This window comes from Bos mutus, chromosome 20, assembly GCF_027580195.1.
Source record: "Bos mutus isolate GX-2022 chromosome 20, NWIPB_WYAK_1.1, whole genome shotgun sequence".
NCBI lineage: Eukaryota > Metazoa > Chordata > Mammalia > Artiodactyla > Bovidae > Bos > Bos mutus.
This window is the reverse complement of record NC_091636.1, coordinates 32808675-32833413: the sequence shown is the minus strand read 5'-3', so window position 1 is coordinate 32833413 and position 24739 is coordinate 32808675. Positions and strand designations below refer to the sequence as shown.

At 38.5% G+C, this 24739-nt stretch overlaps 1 non-coding gene across 1 annotated transcript; it reads right to left on the bottom strand.

Moving 5' to 3' along the window:
- Window positions 1–527: 527 nt before the first annotated feature.
- TRNAY-GUA (transfer RNA tyrosine (anticodon GUA)) lies at window positions 528–616 on the bottom strand. The gene is given in 2 exon segments: window positions 528–563; window positions 580–616. It is a non-coding gene; the product is annotated as a tRNA-Tyr (tRNA).
- Between the last annotated feature and the right edge of the window lie 24123 nt (window positions 617–24739).

The window sequence follows — 24739 nt, the reverse complement described above, 5'->3', positions numbered from 1 at the left end:
AATTGTGGACCAAGAAGAGATGAACGCCAAAATCTATAATAAATCACATAGCAACTGACAAAAAATTCTGAAAGGACACTACAAATACCTGGATTCCTTATTTCCCAGGTTGAGTGATTAATTTGTAAAGTACAAATTTGTAAAGTACAAAGAAGAGAATAGGAGCTAAGAAATACAATCCAAATGAACACCCCACATAAATATCACTGGGGGATGAGGAAATTATGGAGCTACCTTCCTAAAATAGAAAAATTAATAAGCATGCAACCTCCAAATTAATGGGTTTGGCAGAAAACCCATGGAATCAGAACACTGAAAAATGGCACAGTTCTCAAAGTAAATAATGCTGGGTTGCAGACACAAAGAATCATAAGACTAATCATGCATGGAAATTCAAAAATGCAGTATTTAAAGTTGTGGCTCCATTGTACATTCTTGTCTCCTTTGTCAAAGATTAATTGACTAGAGGTATGTGGGTTTATTTCTGGGCTATCTATTCTGTTCCATTGATAAATATAAAACCTTTGTCCTTCGAGCCGGAATCGAACCAGCGACCTAAGGATGGCCACAGACAGGCATCTACAGTCCTCCGCTCTACCAGCTGAGCTACCGAAGGGAACACACTTATGACTGAAAATATAATGAATATACAATGGAGAAAAGACAGTCTCAGCAAGTTGTGTTAGGAAAACTTAACAGCCGTATTTAAATCAATGAAATTACAACATTCCCTCACACCATACCCAAAAATACATTCAAAATTACTTAAAGACTTAAATATAAAACATGGCACCGTAAAACGCCCAGGAGAGAACACAGGCAAAACATTCTCTGAATAGTAACAATGTTTTCTTAGGACAGCCTCCCAAGCCAATAAAAGTAAAATTGAAAATAAACAATGGGACATAATCAGACTATTAAGCTTTTGCACAGCAAAGGAAATCATAAATGAAACAAAAGACAACACACAGACTGGGAAAAAATATTTGCAAACAAAGTGACGAACGAGATTAATTTCCAAAATATACAAAGAGTTTATATAACTCAATAACAAAATAAATAAATAACCCGATTTTAAAAATGGGCAAAAGACCTAAATAGACATTTCTCCAAAGAAGACATACATATTATCAAAAGACACATGAAAAGATACTTAACACAGCTAATTATTAGAGAAATGCACATCAAAACTACAGTGAGGTATCACATCACACTGGTCAGAATGACCATCTTCAAAACGTCTACAAATAATAAATGCTGGAGAAGGAGTGGAGAAAAGGGAACCCTCCTATACTGTTGGTGGGGATATAAATTGGTGCTGCCACCATGGAAAACAGTATGGAAATTTCTTTAAAACCTAAAAATAGAATTACCATATGATCTAGCAACCCCACCCTTGGGCATATATCTGAAAAAATCTCTAATTCAAAAAGATTTATGCACTTATATGTTCTTATATGCACTTATATGTTCATAGCAGCACTATTTACAATAGCCAAGGTGTGGAAGCAACCTAAATGTCCGTCAATAGATGAAGGGATAAAGAAGATGTGATTCTTATATGCAAAGGAATATCATTTCTTCATTTAAAAAAACAGAAATAATGCCACTTGTAGCAATACGAATGGACCTAGAGATGATCATATTAAAGTAAAGCAAATCATACAGAGAAAGACAAATTACCATGTGATATCACTTATATGTGGAATCTAAGGAAACAGATACAAATGAACTTTACAAAATGGAAACAGACTCATAGACATAGAAAGCAATATTATGGTCACCAAAGAGGGAAGATGGGGTAAGGATAAATTAATAGTTTGGGATTGCTGCTGCTGAGTCACTTCAGTCGTGTCCGACTCTGTGCGACCCCATAGATGGGGCAGCCCACCAGGCTCCCCCGTCCCTGGGATTCTCCAGGCAAGAACACTGGAGTGGGTTGCCATTTCCTTCTCCAAAGTTTGGGATTAGCAGATATAAACTGTTGTTGTTCAGTCACTAAGTCGTGTCCGACTCTTTGCAACCCCATGAACTGCCACGTGTTAGGCTTCCCTGTTGGTCACTATCTCCTGGAGTTTGATCAAATTCATTGAGTCAGTGTCGCTATCTAACCATCTCATCTGCTACTGCTTCCCTTGTGACCCAGCTGGTAAAGAATCTGCACGCAATGCGGGAGACCTGGGTTTGATTCCTGGGTTGGGAAGATCCCCTGGAGAAGGGAATAGCTACCCACTCTAGTAGTCTTGCCCAGAGAATCCCATGAACAGAGGAGACTGGTGCGTTACAGTTCCTAGGGTCGCAAAAGAGTCGAACACAACTGAAGCGACTGAGCAGTAGCATGTATAACTGAATCACTTGGCTATATACCAGAAGCTAACACAATGTTATCAGTCAAGTATACTTCAATAAAATGAATAAAGTTATGACTAAGTAATGTGGACACCTGCAGGCTGTTAAGGAAGAATGTCCCAGTGTGCATGGGCTAGCAATAGGGAAGTAAGTTACTTTCTACTTAAAAGAATTTATAGCAAGGAAATTATAACCCAGCATTATCATATACTCTGTGTAGTTACAAAACTTAAATTCTTCACACATGGCAATTGTTGGTATAATTTCCCAAAAGATATTACTCATTATTCCTCACTATTAAATTTTATTACTAAGATTTAAAAGAATACATCTATTATGATTATTCATGCCATTCTTATTTTATTTGACCAATATTAAAAAAAAAAAACCCTGAGATATGGCTCCTAGTTTATACCTAAGAGACACAGAGTTTGGAAAATTCAGCATTTTAAAAGACTGCATTTGAATGGCCTGCAGTTTATTACAATTGCTCTAAAGGAGATTGGGAATCCTTAACCTAGTTAAAAATGATTTTAAATTAAACTATACAAAATACCTGTTGGAAATGATAGGAAGGCAATATGAAATAAGCACATTTCCACTTCCAGTTATTTAGTGGTTTGATTTGATGGTAGGATATTTGCTGGAGTTAATAGTTATAGGGGTAATTGAAATATAAATGATTTAGAAATTATGCAGATAGCTTTAATGTGAAGTAAATATTGTCAGGACAGCTAATTAGTAATATGGCACAATGGTTTCAGACTAACACAGGATAATTTTAAGTATTTGTCACTGATAAATATTAACCATTTGAAGTCTAGGCTATAGACAAGTCTGTATAATCTATACTGCAAGCAATGAGCAGAGAAGAAGAAAAGCAGAAACTATTATGTGCTAAAAGTAGGGAAAGCAAAGAAGAGACAAACAAAAGTTAGATGAAATTTGAAAATTATCAGTTAATACAATGACTGTAAAAACCCTGACTGATTATTTGGATGAAGATACCAAATTTGGCACCTCTAGATTTCTGTTTATTTGACAACACAAATTAGCTTGTTCCTCTTCACTTTCTATTGTGTAGCTGTGCCTAAAACTACCATATAATACAACACCCAGATGAAAATGGGGTGATTCCTTCAATTATTCAGATGTTTTGCCTCTGTTAGTAAGGTTTGATTTTTTTTTTCTTTTTTCATTAAGGTATTCTGGCAGTATATATATGGAACAGAAATCACACACAAGAGGTAAATTTTTGTTTAATCTCCAAAGACACATACAAGGGCAAGAGAGAATGAAAGATAATATTTAAAAATAATTAAAATTTTTTAAAAATAGTGTTGGAAAATATACCTTCATCTGGCAATAGTTAAGAGAACTTCATCAACTACATTTCACTCAGTGTTTCAGGCTCCCTATCATTTTCTCTCTGAAAATCACTCCCGGAGAAGACTGCTGCTGCTGCTAAGTCACGTCAGTCGTGTCCGACTCTGTGTGACTTCATAGACGGCAGCCCACCAGGCTTCCCTGTCCCTGGGATTCTCCAGGCAAGAATACTGGAGTGGGTTGCTATTTACTACAGACACACTAATGTTAGGTACAGTTACTCTCATGGACAGAGGAGCCTGGTGGGCTACAGTCCATAGGGTTGCAAAAAGTCGGACATTACTGAAGCAACTTAGCACGCACCCATGCTGAGTCCTTAGTACATACTGTAGGCACCAGGCTAAGCGACACATTATGTATGTGATTCTGTTAGATCCTCACATGAGGATTAAAATGCATTAACCCATCAGTGCCCAAGGACCCCTCTGTAGGCTTGAACTTTCAATTGAGTCATCAGAGAAATGCAAAAATTTCAATGAATAAATTAATAACCATTCAAAATGACTTTTCATTTGGCTATAATTATCCTCAAATCTTCTTTCCACAACCATAGCCTTTTTATATCCCTTAATAAATATTATTCCAATAATTTCATTTTTCCCATGCTCACTGTCTTATAATATTAAGGTGAAGGAGTTATTGGAATCTGGGCCCAGCACCAAGCTTGGCAGTTAGACCTTTACCTATAGCTTTGAATCGTGACTCTGGTTTATAAACTTAAAATTAATTTGTAATGGGTTTTGCTATTCAGTCTTTTGATTCATCCTTTGAATCCAGATATTTTCAAGTTTGAAACTATTCCTCCAGAATTTAAACTCCAAGGACAGTCTTTTTTCTTACTTTTATATTTTCAAACTAAAATTAATATTTATCCATACAACTTCTCCTTTCTTTTCTAACTAGTATACATTATGAATCCCTTACATTGCATAGTATCAGACTGTCAAGTCATTTCTATGGTGGGTCAATATTTTAGGCGATGGAATAACTTCTCTTATCATGTTGTGCTTAGTCTCTCAGTCCTGTCCCACTCTTTGTGAACCCATGGACTATAGCCCCCAAGTTCTTCTGTCCATGCGGACTCTCCAGGCAATAATACTGGAGACAGCTGCCATGCCCTCCTCCAGGGGATCTTCCCAACCTAGGGATCAAACCCAGGTCTCCCACACTGCAGGCAGATTCTTTGTCTTCTGAGCCACCAGGGAAGCCCAATTATATTCTCAGTAAACAAGCCTCTCTTATTGGTAAGGAAAACTCTGTTAACCGTGAGGCTCTGAGCTTTAAGGAGGAGGGTGCAGTTCAAGGTTGGGCAGTGCCTCAAACAGCAGCCAGTGGGAAATAATCTATACAGCTGAACCTCTATTACAGTCCCCGGGTCTCTTACGACTAGCACTAGACCTCAGATTGGAATGCAAGAATATTGGTGGTGGTTTGGTTTAATCACTAAGTCATGTCCGACACTTGTGACCCCATGGACTAGCCTGCTAGGCTTCTCTGTCCATGTGATTCTCCAGGCAAGAAGACTGGAGTGGGTTGTCATTTCCTTCTCCAGGGAATCTTCCCAACCCGGGAATCTTCCCAAACCCAATGCAGAATACCTGAACCCAGGTACCCTGCATTGCAGGCAGATTCTTTACTGACTGAGCTCTAGGGAAGATATATCCACCTTCTAATCTATCAGGTCAGACCAGACCAGTCATTCAGTCATGTCCGACTCTTTGCGACCCTATGAATCGCAGCACGCCTCGCCTCCCTGTCCATCACCAACTCCCAGAGTTCACTCAGACTCACCCATCGAGTCAGTGATGCCATCCAGCCATCTCATCCTCTGTCGTCCCCTTCTCCTCCTGCCCCCAATCCCTCCCAGCATCAGAGGCTTCTCCAATGAGTCAACTCTTCGCCTGAGGTGGCCAAAGTACTGGAGTCTCAGCTTTAGCATCATTCCTTCCAAAGAAATCCCAGGGCCGATCTCCTTCCGAAAGGACTGGTTGGACCTCCTTGCAGTCCAAGGGACTCTCAAGAGTCTTCTCCAACACCACACTTCAAAAGCATCAATTCTTCGGCGCTCAGCCTTCTTCACAGTCCAACTCTCACATCCATACATGACCACTCAAAAAACCATAGCCTTGACTACACAAACCTTTGTTGGCAAAGGAATGTCTCTGCTTTTGAATATGCTATCTAGGTTGGTCATAACTTTCCTTCCAAGGAGTAAGCGCCTTTTAATTTCAGGGCTGCAGTCACCATCTGTAGTGATTTTGGAGCCCCAAAAAATAAAGTCTGACATGATTTCCACTGTTTCCCCATCTATTTCCCAGGAAGTGATGGGACCAGATGCCATGATCTTCGTTTTCTGAATGTTGAGCTTTAAGCCAACTTTTTCACCCTCCTCTTTCACTTTCATCAAGAGGCTTTTTAGTTTCTCTTCACTTTCTGCCATAAGGGTGGTGTCATCTGCATATCTGAGGTTATTGAGATTTCTCCCAGCAATCTTGATTCCAGCTTGTGTTTCTTCCAGTCCAGAGTTTCTCATGATGTACTCTGCATATAAGTTAAATAAACAGGGTGACAATATACAGCCTTGACGAACTCCTTTTCCTATTTGGAACCAGTCTGTTTTTCCATGTCCAGTTCTAACTGTTGCTTCCTGACCTGCATACAAATTTCTCAAGAGGCAGGTCAGGTGGTCTGGTATTCCCATCTCTTGAAGAATTTTCCACAGTTTATTGTGATCCACACAGTCAAAGGCTTTGGCATAGTCAATAAAGCAGAAATAGATGTTTTTCTGGAACTCCCTTGCTTTTTCCATGATCCAGCGGATGTTGGCAATTTGATCTCTGGTTCCTCTGCCTTTTCTAAAACCAGCTTGAACATCAGGAAGTTCACAGTTCACATATTGCTGAAGCCTGGCTTGGAGAATTTTGAGCATTACTTTACTAGCGTGTGAGATGAGGGCAATTGTGTGGTAGTTTGAGCATTCTTTGGCATTGCCTTTCTTTGGGATTGGAATGAAAACTGACCTTTTCCAGTCCTGTGGCCACTGCTGAGTTTTCCAAATTTGCTGGCATATTGAGTGCAGCACTTTCACAGCATCATCTTTCAGGATTTGGAATAGCTCAACTGGAATTCCATCACCTCCACTAGCTTTGTTCATTGTGATGCTTTCTAAGGCCCACTTGACTTCACATTCCAGGATGTCTGGCTCTAGGTCAGTGATCACACCATTGTGAGTATCTGGGTCATGAAGATCTGTTTTGTACAGTTCTTCTGTGTATTCTTGCCATCTCTTCTTAATATCTTCTGCTTCTGTTAGGGCCATACCATTTCTATCCTTTATCGAGCTCATCTTTGCATGAAATGTTCCTTTGGTATCTCTGATTTTCTTGAAGAGATCCCTAGTCTTTCCATTCTGTTGTTTTCCTCTATTTCTTTGCATTGATCGCTGAAGAAGGCTTTCTTATCTCTTCTTGCTATTCTTTGGAACTCTGCATTCAAATGTTTATATCTTTCCTTTTCTCCTTTGCTTTTTGCTTCTCTTCTTTTCACAGCTATTTGTAAGGCCTCCCCAGACAGCTGTTTTGCTTTTTTGCATTTCTTTTCTATGGGGATGGTCTTGATCCCTGTCTCTTGTACAATGTCACAAACCTCATTCCATAGTTCATCAGGCACTCTATCTACCAGATCTAGGCCCTTAAATCTATTTCTCACTTCCACTATATAATCATAAGGGATTTGATTTAGGTCATACTGAATGGTCTAGTGGTTTTCCCTACTTTCTTCAGTTTAAGTCTGAATTTGGCAATAAGAAGTTCATGGTCTGAGCCACAGTCAGCTCCTGGTCTTGTTTTTGCTGACTGTATAGAGCTTCTCCATCTTTGGCTGCAAAGAATATAATCAATCTGATTTCGGTGTTGACCATCTGGTGATGTCCATGTATAGAGTCTTGTCTTGTGTTGTTGGAAGAAGGTGTTTGTTATGACCAGTGCATTTTCTTGGCAAAACTCTATTAGTCTTTGCCCTGCTTCATTCCGTATTCCAAGGCCAAATTTGCCTGTCACTCCAGGTGTTTCTTGACTTCCTACTTTTGCATTCCAGTCCCCTATAATGAAAAGGACATCTTTTTTGGGTGTTAGTTCTAAAAGGTCTGGTCTATACACACACATAAACATGCATACATACACACGCCACTTCAGTTTTTCCTTCTGGGAAATACTTTTCCCCTTAAACTCCATTGTTCATGTAACCCATCTTTATATATGGTAGCCCTCCACGGAACTGGCTCTAGGTTCCAAACTCCTTCCACCCAGCCCCCAGAGTATTGTCTTTTTATTGCATATGCACTGGATTGTTTTGACTTCTGTTAGATTGATATCACCTCATCTCCTCCCAGTGTCTCAATGACTTCAAAGAGCTATACAGGCCATTGAGGTGAGCAGAGGGTGGGGGAGAGAGGGGAAATGGCCAGGATCTGGATATTTTAAAAATAATGATATTAGGTCCATTAAGAGAAGTGCACTCTTAGACAAACATCATTCCTATCTGATAGATAACCACTTCAAAGACTGGGTGTGGAGGCTTAGAAGGGGCTCTGGATTGCTAATTAATGTCAGAGTATAAAAAGCAGATTTAAACAGGATTAAGATCACATTTCCATGATTGAAACATTACTATTTTATGTCAAGTGCATTTATCTCTGGCAAGAGTGTAATCTAAAGGATGTTCAAACATATGATAATGTAAATGAGGTCATAAATTGTGAGTGTGGTTTTACTATAATACAATCTAGAAATTCAAATGGATTGTTTCTTTTGGCAGCTTGTTTCAAGACTATAAGACATTATAATTTATAAATCTCTCTCTTTTTCATGCATGTGTGCACAAATATATGTGTGCCTGTGAAATTTTATTAGTAACTTCACTGAGAAGAATCATTAAACTACTGGTATTAAAAATCACATAAGTATTGAATTAAATCTTGCCAAACTAAACCATTTTTTTTGCATATTTTAAGCTTTAAGATGGATCAAGACTTTCTATAAATCCTGTATTGTATTTCTTTAAATGATTTTTCACTTTCAAATAAATCTAAACCAGTGTGAATGACTTTTAGATTTTGGTTGCTTCATATTAAAAAGAAAATGTTAACCTTATAATGTTGTGAAATGATTTTGTTGGGAAGATAGACTTTTCTTTCTTTACTATAATGTATCCTACAAAACAATCAGCATCAGTCAAACTTGAGAGCATTTGTCTTCCCTCACAGCTATTCTTATTCATTTCTTTTAAGGCTATTATCACTCTTAAATTTTGTACCCATTTGTTAGGAGGTTTGAAAATCTGATTATACTGCAAATGTATCAGGGAATCAAAAGTATATTGGGTATTCCAACCAAGAGATTTTAATGTAGGGAAATGATTAAACAGATGTTGGAGAACTGAAAAGTCTAAAAATGAATACTATGGTAATTATTGCAAGAAACTGCTGTCATCTCTAGGGTTGGAGAAACAAATAAAGTAATTTGAGGTTATCAGAGAACGCAGATGTTTGGAGCAGTGGCTGTAATGAGTGGAGATTTCAATCGCTCAAGAGGTCATTGCCCAACTTCTGTGGGTAGTCTGAGGTAATGAGACTGACTGTGAAAGTGTGGCCATTCTGGGAATCTGGAGAAGGGCTGGGCTCTGTATCATCTGCTATTGCCAGTGAGGACCATTGCTGGCGCAATGCCAGTAACAGCATCAAGATACACAGAAAGAATTCAGTCCCTTCTACTGGTCTTCCAATATCCTTTAATGCCCCCTATTGGCATAACCTAACATAGAACCAGTTACTAAAGCAAAAACACAGTTTGCCAAGTTCCATTATCTCTAATCAAAGAAATGGAAAAGTGGGTTTGTCACCAAAGAAAAACAGCTTAGCAACTAGCATATGCGGTTGACAGAATAATGGCTCCTTCAAAATTATCAACATCCTAATCCTTGAAACCTGTATATATATTATTTTACATGGCAAAAGGGACCTTGCAGATGTATGTATTGTTAAGGGGATGAGATGAGGGGATTATCTTGAGTTATCTGGCTGCGTCCAAGAGGAGTATAGGAGCATCAGAGTCAGAAGAGGAGACGGGAAGACAGAAGTAGAAGACTGAGAGAAATATTTAAAGATGTTGAACAGCAGTAAATAAGGTGCTGGGTTTTAAGTATACACTGCTGAGTAGTGAATGAAGTTTTCATTCTTTTCAAAATGTATTTAATCTACCAAACATTTCTCTTGTATTTCATAATCAGAATTTTAACTCACGACAATTAAGAAAATGATACTTTCTATTTCCCTCTTCAAAGACAGGCAGGATAGAGCTTAGAGAAAATTGTACAGACACTGTCAATTAGGTGCTCAGTAAATATTGTTAGCTAACAAATATCTCTTTTTACGCGGTCATCACTTCCTCTAAGGAGTTTGAGTTTAATAGATTTTTTTTTTCCAGGAGAAAAGTGCTCACTGAACTCAATAAAGTTGTTCCCTGCTGTTGGGAGATCAGAAACATGTCCATAATCCTTCAGTTTCTGTCACTTGTGTGGGCTGATCCTTGAGCAAACTCTATAGTCAGCTCTTAAAGAGAGGAAAACAGTTATGTGATGGCCTTTGACTTTGAAAAAAAATATGTGTCTGTGCTGGGGGTGGGAGAAATGCATGAGAACTGAAAAAAATTTGGTTGTTGTTCAGTCCCTAAGTTTTGTCTGACTCTTGGTGACCCCATGAGCTGCAACACACCAGCCTTCTCTGTCCTCCACTATCTCCTGGAGTTTGCTCAGATTCATGTCCATTTAGTCAGTGATAGTATCTAATCATTTCATCCTCTGCCATTCCCTTCTCCTTTTGCCTCCAATCTTTCCCAGCATCAGGGTATTTTCCAATGAGTCAACTCTTCTCATCAGGTGGCCAAGATATTGGAGCTTCAACTTCAGCATCAGTGCTTCCGATGAATACTCAGGGTTGATTTCCTTTAGGATTAACTGGTTTGATCTCCTGCAGTCCAAGAAACTCTCAAGAATCTTTTCCAGCACCATAGTTCAAAAGCATTAATTCTTCAGTGCTTAGCCATCTTTATGGTCCATCTCTCACATCCATACATGACTACTGGAAAAACCATAGCTTTTCTATGCAAAGCAAAGACTATATGGGCCTTTGTCAACAAAGTGATGTCTCTAGTTTTTAATACACTGTCTAGGTTGGTCACAACTTTTTTTCCAAGGAGCAAGCATCTTTTAATTTCAGGCTGCGGTCACCATCCACAGTGATTTGGGAGACCAAGAAAATAAAATCTGTCACTACTTCCACTTTTCCCCCAATCTATTTGCCATAAAATAATGGGACCAGATGCCATGATCTAAGTTTTTTTCATGTTGAGTTTCAAGGCAGCTTTTTTCAGTCTCCTCTTTCACCCTCATCTCTTAATATGAATTGAGGAATTCACTGGTTGGTCAGCAGTCTATGTCTTTTAGACGAGATGCTGTTTTGAGTTGTTGGCTCTATGTTGCTTTCAGCCAGGATGATAAAAAGGAAATAGGACATTCTCGATTTCTTCACCCAAAGAAAACAAAAAGAATACATTTTGCTACATTTTTCTTTCCTCTCTTTTTGTCCTGTTCACCTACCACCTGAAGTCCCAGGTAAAGTTGTTGATGAATACTAGGGTCAGTTTTCACAATCTGATATGGACAATTTGGAGTCTGAGAGAGAATTGGCTTTACTGTATCCATGTAGGTCTCCTTTAATATTTTAAATTAGCCTTATGATTATCAATGTAAATTATATTACGTTACATATCAATGTAAATTACATTCACAAAACAACAACAGGGGACTCTCCCTTGTGGAATTGATTAAATACCTATAAGTTAGCTCAACTCATCTGCTAAGGCTGCATAACCTCATGCTTAAATGTGTGCTTTAATTGAAAATGGAATGAGTTTGAATTCCTTTGAGTTTTATTTTTATTGTAAATCTCTTATCGTCTTTCTCTTCTGATATCCAATGGATAACTATAATTTTCACTTCATCATTTCTATCATGTCAGTCTACCTTGGATTTAATGGAAATATTCAAGGAGGAAACAATAACATGACTTTCAGGAAAATTTACTGTATTTTTAGCAAACAAGGGACGGTGCCTCTTGAGTACTTTATTAGCACTTTATTAAATATTGTGCAGTATGCTTTACTTTGAATTCTCAGTATGTCTCTGCAGCTCCAGGAAACAAGAGCAGACCCCACAGCAGCAATCCTTTTAAAGGGAATTTTTATTGATTAACACTCAATCAAGTCGAGTATTCCCAGCATGTTAAAATATAATGATTGCTATACACACAGTTGGAGGATGCCATGAGCAGGAAATTTTTACTTGCCCAATTAATCATCCCTTCTTCCTCTGTGAGGTTTCAGTCCAGAATAGCTGGGCTCATTGATAAAACTCACATCCTTACTTTATGATTAAGTTGCAGCTAGATTCACAGAATGGTAGAATTAAGCATTTCTACAAGTATAGCACAGTTCTGTAAATTACTTTCTTTAATAGATTTCTCCTGTAAAATCAGACCGGTGTTTATACAAGGGAGAAAAATCTCACACTGAGCTAAGTAAAAAATTATTGACGATGAGGGAGAGTTTGTGTTGAATGAAAAGAAGAATAATCTATTTTTTTACAACCAGAGAGCTGAGGTCCACCTCTAACAGGTCCCACTTTCCTGACAAGGGATCTTTCTTAGACTTCTTTATGTAAGTTAGGGTATTCCTTAGCTTTATAGCTCCAGATCTCAAGCGTGTGTGCCCCAGAATACTAATAAGAGTTGCAGAATCTGACAGACATATAGCTCTACCAGTTAGGAAAATTATCTACGTATTTTGTGTATACATACATAGCTTAACTTCTATGCTTCTGGATTTCATGATTTGTCAACACATTTTAGGTAATTGTAGAAAATCAGAAAACATATATGATATAGGATTTGAGGGGAATGATAGAATTATTCTTTATCTTGATTGGGTGGTGGTTATACACAACTGCATGTGTTAGCCAAAATTTGCAGAACTGAGCACTTAAAAAAAAGAGGAATTTTGTTAAATACAAAATTATACCTTACTAAAACAATGGAGAAAAAAATGTGAATAGTGTAGGAAATAATGACAGTTCATGAGTTGTATTTTTAGTCATTTCAAATGCTGAGTGAACTTACGAGAACTGAATTTTTCTAATAAGCCTCCTTCTTAGAGTTAAGTCCTATATGTTACACTTCTTTAGGGACACTTTTCAGGTATTTGAGATGGCAGTTATGCATTTGTCTACCTTCTCTGATGAGTTAATAAGTTTTTCTGACATTGTCTAAACCTAAAGCAAATTGTGTCTATCTTTTTTTTCATAATCTCCCTACTTTCATCACAGGGATCTATTATTTGGGGGAAATATAACAAAATCTCCATGTTATCCTTGCCTCTTGCATGACCAGCAAAATGGTGTGTTGAATATCTCCTGTATAAATGTCAAGAATTGCAAAGTTTTGGGCAAATATGAATGGAGGTGGGAAGGGAGGGGAAAGGACACCTCTAGCTCAAACTCTCAAATTTGAGAGTTCAAAAGCAAAAGATTGTGAAAGTCCAACCTTACCTTACAGAGAAGGCAATGACAACCCACTCCAGCACTCTTGCCTGGAAAATCCCATTGATGGAGGAGCCTGGTAGGCTGCAGTCCATGGGATCGCTAAGAGTCGGACACAACTGAGCGACTTCACTTTCACTTTTCACTTTCATGCATTGGAGAAGGAAACCCATTGGCAACCCACTCCGGTGTTCTTGCCTGGAGAATCCAAGGGACGGGGGAGCCTGGTGGGCTGCTGTCTATGGGGTCGCACAGAGTCGGACACGATTGAAGTGACTTAGCAACAGTCTTACCAACCATAGAAATTGCAGTAGAGAGACTAAAGCATATGTGTTCTAATCCCAATTCCTCCACTTACTTGGTGACCCTGAGTGGATCCCCAGTGGATATGGTGCCTACTTTACAGACATATATGGACTTCCCTGGTGGCGTAATAGGAAGAAATCCACCTGCCAATGCAGGGGCCATGGGTTTGATCCCTGGGCTGGGAAGATTCCACGTGCCAAACAGCAACTAAGCCCATGTGCCACAACCACTGAGCCTGCCTGCTGCACCTACTGAAGCCCATGCACCTACAGCCTGTGCTCCATGAGAGAGGCCACCACAGTAAGAAGCCCGCACACCTCGATGAAGAGAAGCCCCCACTCTCAGCTAGAGAAAGCCCACGGGCAATAACGAAGACCTTCTGCAACCACAAAATAAACAAATAAATGGAAATTCATGAGGATCAAATGAGACAATGTGCATAGAAACATGCTGAATTTTAACATCTTCTATAAATATGAAGATAACATTAAGTATGAATGTACAATGCTATATTGCTCTTTGTAATAACTCATCCCTAAACATCACTTTTTTACTTGCTTTTGAAAGCAATCTGTGAGATTTCAATTGGTCAACATATGATCACAAATACTAATGTGCCTCCCTTTACAACCTGAGATGAATAAGAGGCTGAGACAGGCACGATCAATCAGAGCTCTTATTTTAATCATTATAGGTTATGACACCAAAGACCAGAAGTTTATGATGATTTCTTTGTTCAGCTCAACATCTGAGCCAACATCTACATGAAGCAAGCTTTAGGCAACAGAAAGCAAAGACAGAGCTCTTTAGCCATTAATCTCATCCATTTTACATAACAAAGTTTGAGAATGTGATAAAAAGTTCAAACACCAGGGTTGAAATAGTCTTTCAGTTATTGAACAAATTTTTCTATCTTAATGGATTACAAGTAATTTTCTAATGTCCTAAAATAGATTACTTGGATTTCCCAGGTGGCTCAGGGGTAAAGATTCTGCCTGCCAAAGCAGGAGCCACAGGAGACACAAGTTTTCTACCCCTGGATTGGGAAGATCCCCTGCAGAAAGAAATGGCAACCCACTCCAGTATTCTTGCCTGGAGAATCCCACAGACAGAGGAACCTGATGGGCTACAGTCCATGTCAGTCAGTCAATCCATGACTACGGTCCATGAACCGTAGTCCAGTTATAGCTACAGTCACAAAGAACCGGACAGGACTGAGCAACTGAACACACACACACACACACACACACACGCACACACGCACACACAGTGGTAATCTATTGACAATGCCTAAAAACCTATCATAAGAAGGATGGAACTGCTTTTTTGTGAATAATGGACAAAGGGCAAAGGGCAAAGGGCAGTGGTTTTGTCAGTCCATGCCAGAGGCATCCTCCAGGAATCTGCTGCTGAGAAAAGGAAAGGCTAACTGCTAAAAGTTTTATTCTGGTTGCTACAGGCGACTGAACTATAGAAAGTTTAGCTGGGTGCCTGAGGCTGCTTAGAGTTCTGCTGTCTTTAAGGTGTTAATGCATGTTTGGTATCACTTGAGCCATCCACAGGAGCCGAAGGGCTGCTGCCTCTGAAGTCTGATGCTCAGTGTTAGCTGACCTCTAGTGAACCTAGATGGTGTGCTCACTCACCTAGAGCCAGACATCCTGGAATGTGAAGTCAAGTGGGCCTTAGAAAGCATCACTACGAACAAAGCTAGTGGAGGTGATGGAATTCCAGTTGAGCTATTTCAAATCCTGAAAGATGATGCTGTGAAAGTGCTGCACTCAATATGCCAGCAAATTTGGAAAATTCAGCAGTGCCCACAGGACTGGAAAAGGTCAGTTTTCATTCCAATCCCAAAGAAAGGCAATGCCAAAGAATGTTCAAACTATAGCACAATTGCACTCATCTCACACGCTAGTAAAGTAAGCTCAAAATTCTCCAAGCCAGGCTTCAGCAGTACGTGAACCGTGAACTTCCAGATGTTCAAGCTGGTTTTAGAAAAGGCAGAGGAACCAGAGATTAAATTGCCAACATCCACTGGATCAAGCAAGAGAGTTCCAGAAAAATATCTATTTCTATTTTATTGACTATGCCAAAGCCTTTGACTGTGTGGATCATAATAAACTGTGGAAAATTCTTCAAGAGATGGGAATACCAGACCACCTGACCTGCCTCTTGAGAAACCTGTATTCAGGTCAGGAAGCAACAGTTAGAACTGGACATGGAACAACAGACTGGTTCCAAATAGGAAAAGGAGTAGGTCAAGGCTGTATATTGTCACCCTGCTTATTTAACTTATATGCAGAGTACATCATGAGAAACACTGGGATGGAAGAAACACGAGCTGGAATCAAGATTGCTGGGACAAATATCAATAACCTCAGATATGCAGATGATAACCACCCTTATGGCAGAAAGTGAAGAGGAACTAAAAAGCCTCTTGATGAAGGTGAAAGAGGAGACTGAAAAAGTTGGCTTAAAGCTCAACATTCAGAAAACGAAGATCATGGTATCTGGTCCCATCACTTCATGGGAAATAGATGGGGAAACAGTGGAAACAATGTCAGACTTTATTTTGGGGGGCTCCAAAATCACTACAGATGGTGACTGCAGCCATGAAATTAAAAGACGCTTACTCCTTGGAAGGAAAGTTATGACCAACCTAGATAGCATATTCAAAAGCAGAGACATTACTTTGCCAACAAAGATCCATCTAGTCAAGGCTATGGTTTTTCGAGTGGTCATGTATGGATGTGAGAGTTGGACTGTGAAGAAAGCTGAGCGCCAAAGAATTGATGCTTTTGAAGTGTGGTGTTGGAGAAGACTCTTGAGAGTCCCTTGGACTGCAAGGAGATCCAACCAGTCCATTCTGAAGGAGATCAGCCCTGGGATTTCTTTGGAAGGAATGATGCTAAAGCTGAGACTCCAGTACTTTGGCCACCTCATGCGAAGAGTTGACTCATTGGAAAAGACTCTGATGCTGGGAGGGATTGGGGGCAGGAGGAAAAGGGGATGACAGAGGATGAGATGGCTGGATGGCATCACCAACTCTATGGACACGAGTTTGGGTGAACTCTAGGAGTTGGTGATGGACAGGGAGGCCTGGCATGCTGCGATTCATGGGGTCGCAAAGAGTTGGACACAACTGAGCGACTGAACTGAGTGAACCTAGCCCTGCACAGGCCTGGTGGTCTGCTCCAGAGATGGGAGAATTTGGGACTTGTGTTCTAGCTTTTGCCTTATATTATTTTACCCTATTTGATTATGTTCTTTTCACTGATGCTTTTACTTTCACTAAAATCTAAGTTTTAATTTTGCTTACTTTTGAATTGCAATGCTATAACACATGTAGAGTGTACTCCTCTTGATGGTACTGCTAGAAGTGTTTTTACATATGCATATATGTGGATAAACACCACATTTCTGTCAAGGTCTCCCAGTAATTACAATCCCCCAAAATAAATGCTATTCTGACATCTGTTACAAATATGCTGGTTTTACCTGTTTTGAACCAAATGTAAATAAAATCAGAACTATGCAATTTTTTGGTCTGGTTTCTTAAAGCATAACTATTTTGCTTTTCATCCATGTTGTTCACCAGTGGTTGATTTTTTTTTTTTTTGCCTGCATCTATTCCATTGTATGAACGCACCATGATTTTTCATCCATTCTTCTGATCGATGTTTTGTTGTTTCTTATTTTTAGCAATTATGAATAGTAATTCTATTAATATTTATGTACAGATTTTGGCAAACATGTGTTTCTATTTCTTATATAACTCAGAGCAAAATTCCTGAATTATAGGAATGCAGATTTAGTAGAAACTGTAAGTTTTCCAAATATTTGTTATACTCACACCAACAGTATTTGACAATAAGACTTCATACTATAAGTCCTTTGACTTTTTACCATTTTAGTGGCTATAAAGTGTTATTCTATTGTGGTTTTAAAATTTATATTTTTTGGTGAGTAATAATGAGGAAGGCATGGCAACCCACTCCAGTATTCTTGCCTGGAGAATCCCCATGGACAGAGGAGCCTGGTGGGCTACAGTCCATGGGGTCACAAAGAGTCGGACATGACTGAGTGCCTAAGCACAGCACAATAGTATTAATTAGATTTTAATATACTTCCTGGTTATTTGGATATACTATTTCATGATATGCTTGAAATTTTAAAAAATATATGGTTTGTTCATGTAATATTAATTTGCATGAACTCTCAATATATTCAGGATACCAGTCCTTTGTCAGATATCCTCTTCAGTATATGGCTTGTCTTTTTATTCTCATACCAATTGATATCTTTCAATGAATCTAAAATTATGATTTTATTGAAGTTCAGAGTATCACAGCTTGAGGGGTTTTTATTGCAGTATAGTTGCTGTACAATATTAGATAAGTTATAGGTATGCAATAGAGAGATTTACAACTTTTAAAGGTTATATTCCATTTATAGCTGTTATAAATATCAGCTATATTCTCCGCATTGTACAATATATGCTTGTAGCTTATTTTATACCTAATAATTTGTACCTTTTACTCCCGTACCCTTAAAAATTGTCCCTCCCCGCTTCCCTCTCCCCACTGGTAACCGCTAACTTTTTCTCTGTATCTGTGAGTCCACTTCTTTTTTGTTCTATTCATTAGTTTGCTGAATTTTTTAGGTTTCACATATAAGTGATGTTATACAGTATTTGTCTTTCTCTGACTTATTTCACTTAGCATAATGCCTTCCAAGTCCATTCATGTCCCTGAAAATGGCAAAATTTCATCCTTTCTTATGGCTGAGTAGTATTTCATTGTGTGTGTTACGTGTGTATGGTATATATATACACACATACATATAAATACCATACCACATATATATGTATATATACACACACACATATAATATACCATACACACATACATACACACATATACATATATAACCCATAGCTTATTTTTTAAATTTTAATAATACAATTTATTTAACCTACATATGGTTAAATACCTACATGGTATTTCAACATGTATCAGCATAAATAACTATTAATAGTGTATTTTATATTCTTTTTTTCATTTGAAGTCTTCAAAATCTGGTGTGTATTTTACACTTTCAGCATCTCAGTTAATCCTGGCCACATTTCAAAGAATCAATAGCTACGTGTGGCTAGGAGCTCGTCTTCTTTAACCTTCATCTGTTGATGGACTCAAGCTGCTTCTATATCTTGGCAATTATAAACAGTGATGCTATGAAATTTGAGGTACATGTATCTTTTCAAATTAGCGTTTTGGAGTTTTTTGGCTATATACTCAGGAGTAGAATTTCTGGGTCATGTGGTAGTTCAATTTTTTGGTTTTTTGAAAAACCTATGTATATTTTTTCCACAGTGGCTATACCAATTTACATTCCCACCAACAGTGTACAAGGGTTCCCTTTTCTCCACATTCTCACCAACATTTGTTATTTGTGTTATTTTTGAAATAGCCACTCTGACAGGTGTGAGGTGATATCTCATTGTGGTTTTGATTTGCATTTCCCCAATGATTAATGAGGCTAAGCATCTTTTCATGTATCCGTTGGCCATCTACATTTTCTCTTAGGAGAAATGTCTAGTCAATTCCTCTGCCCATTTTTAAATTGGATTGTTTATTTGGGGGTGTTTTTTCTTGGTTTGGGATTTTTGATGAGTGCTTTATTTACCTTGTAAGAAATCTATGTCTACTCTCAGGTTAAAAACATATCTTCTATTTTCTTCAGGAGGCTTCATCTTTCCTTCACATATAGACCTATACTCCATCTCAAATTAATTTTACTGTTCACTGCAATATAGGAGGCAAGGTTCATTCTCCATGTGAATATTTAAAGCTATAGCATTATTTAATGCGAAGACTATCCTTCTCCCACTGAACACAGTGGCACTTTCATAACACATCAAGAGACTGTATACATGTAAGTCTATTTCTGGTCTCCTAATTCTATCTAATTGGTCTATTTGTCTCTCACTGCATAATACCCTACAGTCTTAATTACTAGAGATTTATAGTAAGTCTTGAAATCTGATAGTGTGGAGCCCTCCAGCTCTGAACTTCTTCAATATTGCCTAAGTTTTTTAAAGTCCTTTCATTTCCATATTAATTTTAGAATCAGCTTGTCAATTTCTACACAAAAATTTGCTAGAACCCTGAGTGGGGTTACATGGAATTAATAGATCGATTTACAGAAAATGACATCTTAAAAATATTAAATCTTCTAATCCACAAACTTGATATATCTATTTCCTTGGGTCTTCCTTAATTCCTTTTAGCAACATTTTATAATTTTAATTATAGATTTAATTATAAATTTTCCTGACTCTGTGTTTGATGAATTCACTTTCTTCATGTTCATTACATCATGTGAAACTTCTTCCATCCTTAACACTGCCTGGAGGAAAGTCAAACTGAAGAAAAAAAAAAAAGAATCATTTATAACCAGCCCTTCAACAAGAGTCTGGGCATCTCAACCAGTAACTAGAAGAACAGACAATATTTTAAAGTCCCAGAGCCTTAACTCCAAATCTTATACCTAACTTCTACCAGAGGGAGTCATCTGCTATCCCAGTCAGGAAGGCAGAGGGAAGAAAAGCAAAAGAGGAAGGAGGTTTAGGAAGGAGAAAGGAAGGGAAGAGTGATGGAGATCAGGGAAGCAATTCAGTTGCTAATGCATAAAGCTCTTGTCACCAGCCACTTGACAGAAAGCCTAGACACTGCCACTCACACTTCGCCCCTGTCAGCCCCAGCACATCCTTCCCTCACTCTTGGATGCTCACCTAGCTCAACTTTTTTCTCTCCTGCCTAGGGTCAGGAAAGACGATGCAGAGACAGGAAGGAGGCCATTCTGATAGAGGGCTTAAATTACTGACCAAAATTTTTGGTTTCTTAGAATTATTTGTAGATTGTAATTATTTCTGCTTCTCGTGACCACAGTGTGTGTTAGTCGCTCAGTCGTGTCCAACTCTTTGTGACCCCATGGACTGTAGCCCACCAGGCTCCTTTGTCCATGGGATTCTCCAGGCAAGAATACTGGAGTGAGTTGCCATTTCCTTCTGCACATGTAACATGACCACATGACCACAGTAACATGAGCTACACTCCTATAAGTAGAGTTTGTTTTTCATAAAAATTCTTTGAAATTAGGACCAGTAACTCCCAGACCAGCTAGTTGTGTCCATCTCATTATTTTACACCGTGTGTCTTTAACTCCATTTTCCCACCATTTCTTTTCAAGTCATTCAACCTTCATTCAGCCATTATTAACTGGAGGTGAAGCAGTGATAAATCATCTCAAGTTCTTGCTCTCATAGAATTCATGTTTCACTTGAGGAGGCAGACTATAAGTAACCCTAAAAAAATATAAAATGTAACAAGAAGTTTGGAATACATGCTACGCAAAAGATAAAGGAGCAGGTATTTGAAGAGAGGCCTAAGCAAAGTGAGGATAAGGCCACACTTTGGTATGAATTCTCTGCAGAGGTCACAGCAATGATCCCCCACTTCTTTTTAGAAATATTTCTGAAGAGGGGCAATTTTTCTGTAATTTCAAACAATCTAGTTATTTTCTCAACCACAGTACAAGCCAAGGAAGATAGCACATTTTCTTTCTTATCATCTTCCATAATCCTAAAGGTCAGATTCTGATGAGAGTCTCATAGCAGGAGAGCCTCCTTAACCATCTAACATATGACCTCTGGAATCATAGTGCCTTTACTCTCTGTGATGATGCAACAAAAGTTTTTAATTAAAATGCCTCATTTGTTGCCAGCCAAGTACCCTGCTCAGATTGCCAGCCAAAGTTCAGCTCCAATCAAGTTCCTGGTTCACTTTCAAACTGATGCTTTCCTTTAGCCTGGTAGTTTTAAATTCAGTTATCTAACAGCCACTTCCACCTGGTTAAGAGGAAAATGGAATACTCAGCTAGGTAACTATTTCCACAAAATAAGAAAGGTGAAAAGGAGAAAAGGAAAGATATATCCATCTGAACGCAGAGTTCCAAAGAATACCACAGAGAGATAAGAAAGCCTTCCTCAGTGATCAGTGCAAAGAAATAGTGGGGGGGTAAAAATAGAATGGGAAAGACTATAGATCTCTTCAATAAAATTAGAGATACCAAGGGAACATTTCATGCAAAAATGGGCACAATAAAGGACAGAACAGTATAGACTTAATAGAAGCAGAAGATATTAAGAAGAATACACAGAAGAACTATACAAAAAAGATTTTAATTACCCAGATAACCATGATGGTGTGATCACTCACCTAGAGCCAGACATCCTAGAATGCAAAGTCAAGTGGGCCTTAGTTAGCATCACTATGAACAAAGCTAGTGGATGTGATGGAATTCCAGTTGAGCTATTTCAAATCCTAAAAGATGATACGGTTAAAGTGTTGCACTCAGTATGCCAGCAAATTTGTAAAACTCAGCAGTGGCCACAGAACTAGAAAATGTCAGTTTTCATTTCAATCCCAAAGAAAGGCAATGCCAAAGAATGTTCAAACTACCTCACAATTGCACTCATCTCACTCACAAGCAAAGTAATGCTCAAAATCTCCAAGCCAGGCTTCAACAATATGTTCACTGAGAACTTAAAGATGTTCAAGCTAGATTCAGAAAAGGCAGAGGAACCAGAGATCAAATTGCCAATATCCGTTGGATCATCGAAAAAGCACGAGAATTCCAGAAAAACATCTACTTCTGCTTTATTGACTATGCCAAAGCCTTTGACTGTGTGGATCACAACAAACTGGAAAATTCTTTAAGAGATGGGAATACCAGACCCCCTTACTTGGCTCCTGGTCAAGATTCAGGTCAAGAAGCAACAGTTAAAACTGGACATGGAGCAACAGACTGGTTCCAAATTGGGAAAGGAGTATGTCAAGGCTGTATATTTTCACCCTGCTTATTTAAATTATATGCAGAGTACATCATGCAAAATGTCGGGCTGAACAAACCACAAGCTGGAATCAAGATTGCCAGAAGAAATATCAATAACCTCAGACATGCAGATGACACCACCCTTATGGCAGAAAGTGAAGAAGAACTAAAGGGCCTCCTGATGAAAGTGAAAGAGGAGAGTGAAAAAGTTGGCTTAAAACTCAACATTCAAAAAATGAAGATCACAGCAACCAGTCCCATCACTTCATGGCAAATAGATGGGGAAACAAAGGAAACAGTGACAGGCTTTATTTTCTCGGGCTCCAAAATCACTGCAGATGGTGACTGCAGCCATGAAATTAAAAGATGCTTGCTCCTTGGAAGAAAAGCTTGACCAACCTAGACAGTAAATTAAAAAGCAGAATTATTACTTTGCTGACAAAGTCTGTCTAGTCAAAGCTATAGTTTTTCCAGTAGTCCTGTATGGATGTGAGAGTTGAACCATAAAGAAAGCTGAGTGCTCAAGATTTGATGCTTTTGAACTGTGGTGTTGGAGAAGACTTTTGAGAGTCAACTGCAAAGACATCAAAACAGTCAATCCTAAAGGAAATCAGTCCTGAATATTCACTGGAAGGACTGATGCCAAAGCTGAAGCTCCAATACTTTGGCCACCTGATGCAAAGAACTGTCTCATTGGAAAATACCCTGATGCTGGGAAAGATTGAAGTCAGGAGAGGGAATGACAGAGAATGAAATGGTTGGATGGCATCACCGACTTGATGGACGTGAGTTTGAGCAAGCTCTGGGAGTTGGTGATGGACAGGGAAGCCTGGCATGCTGCAGTCCATGGGGTTACAAAGAGTTGGACACAACTGAGTGACTGAACTGAACTGAACTGAACTGAAGAAAGATGAAGGTAATGCTATGGAATCAGAATTCATGATACCAGGCCTTAAAGAGGAAAATAATTAAAATAGAGAGGCAAAGTTTCCAAGAGTGTCGAAGATTGTCTTGTCACAGACTGTGGTCAATTTATGCATTTGATAAAAGATTTTAAGAACTTTCAGAGAAACACTAGTAAGGCAATAGTAATAAAGTTAACTCATGGAAGGACCTTTCTCCTCCTCTATATGATGCTTTGAAATTTGTGAGTCTGTCTCTCTGTCTTCTCTGGAAGAATCAGGGGGAATTTTCTATTTCCCAAACTTCTTCAAGTGTCTCAGTGAGAGGCTGTACAAAAATGGGTGGATTTGCCTAATTAATGAGTGGCTAAAAAGCACTTTGAAATCCCATCATCAAAAGACTGATTTAAGTGAAAGGATCATTAGATTATATATTTATGGTCAAGTAAGATGAAAAGGATAATGATGGGAAGAGATACAATAATCAGGAAGGCTATGAATGGTTTCTTTTCCAAAGTAATAGTTACTTTCAACAAGCACATTCAGATCATTTCCTTAAAGGAGGTTCTGAGCAGCTCCACAGCAAGGTGAGTCTCTCTCTCAATAGATGTTCCTTCATAATATGTTAAAGTAAATCCCACCTACAGGTAGTAATTGCATTGGGAAACATAACAATAATTGCTACCACTTGCTGAGAACTGAACTAAGAAGTTTCTGCATGCATTTCATTTACAACCCACCATAAAACTCTTAAGGCAGGTTTTACTCCGGGAAATTGTAGTGTCCATCCATAGCTATTGAGTCTTAGGAACAGAATTTAAATCCATCTCTAACTCTATAGTCTATTCCTCCAAACACTGCACTATATTGCCATAAGAGTCCTCATTTTCTTTTTCGGTTCCTTGCTTTTTGTCCCCATAACATTTTCTATTCATGTTTATAGATCAGAGACAAGATATAGGCCATCTCCAGGGTGATGGACACCACTTCTCTTTGGTGTTATTCTAAATGCTCCAAAACATTCTAGAGAATACTTCGTACATTGTGCATTGCTTTTCTAACATATTAGTTTCAGAATTCAATAATGCATATAATATTGTGTTACAAAGATAACACATTTTCCTTTGGGGCATAGTGTTATTGAGACACTTTGCCGTGAAAAAAATTAAAAGCTATTACAGCTAACAACATGAGGAGAAGATAAAGGCAAGTACATTTTTGGCAAGATATTTTTATAACTATCAGGCATTCTC